This window comes from Gadus morhua, chromosome 11, assembly GCF_902167405.1.
Source record: "Gadus morhua chromosome 11, gadMor3.0, whole genome shotgun sequence".
Classification (NCBI taxonomy): Eukaryota; Metazoa; Chordata; class Actinopteri; order Gadiformes; family Gadidae; genus Gadus; species Gadus morhua.
Window position 1 is genome coordinate 28250349 of NC_044058.1, and position 425 is coordinate 28250773.

Below are 425 nucleotides of genomic sequence, written 5' to 3' on the forward strand. Positions count from 1 at the left end.
AGACGTTCCTCTCTTTGGTAGCTGACGAACGGGGAATGCGAGGCGTTGCTTTCATGTGGCGTCGCCATGACAAACAGCTATATCGAGTGGTACTTAAATCTCCACTGGATAACGAAGCAAAAAGCAGATTAAGAGTACGTCAGTACCCATAGTGGAAAAGCGCAATTAGATGCTAATGTAGAAAAACGTAATATTTTCAGTTGGCATAATCCGTTTACAATGTATATACATTTTTGAGCATTCAAGATCATTCAAGTGTAGTTCATTTCATGCAAGAGAAACGATAATGGTCAGCTATTCAATTCAATTCAATTGTATTTGTATAGCCCTTAATCACCATTACAGTCTCAAAAGGGCTTAACAGGCCAAATATTTATGGCACCCCCCTTTACCCATGCCCCCACACGGGCAAGAAAAAACTCCCT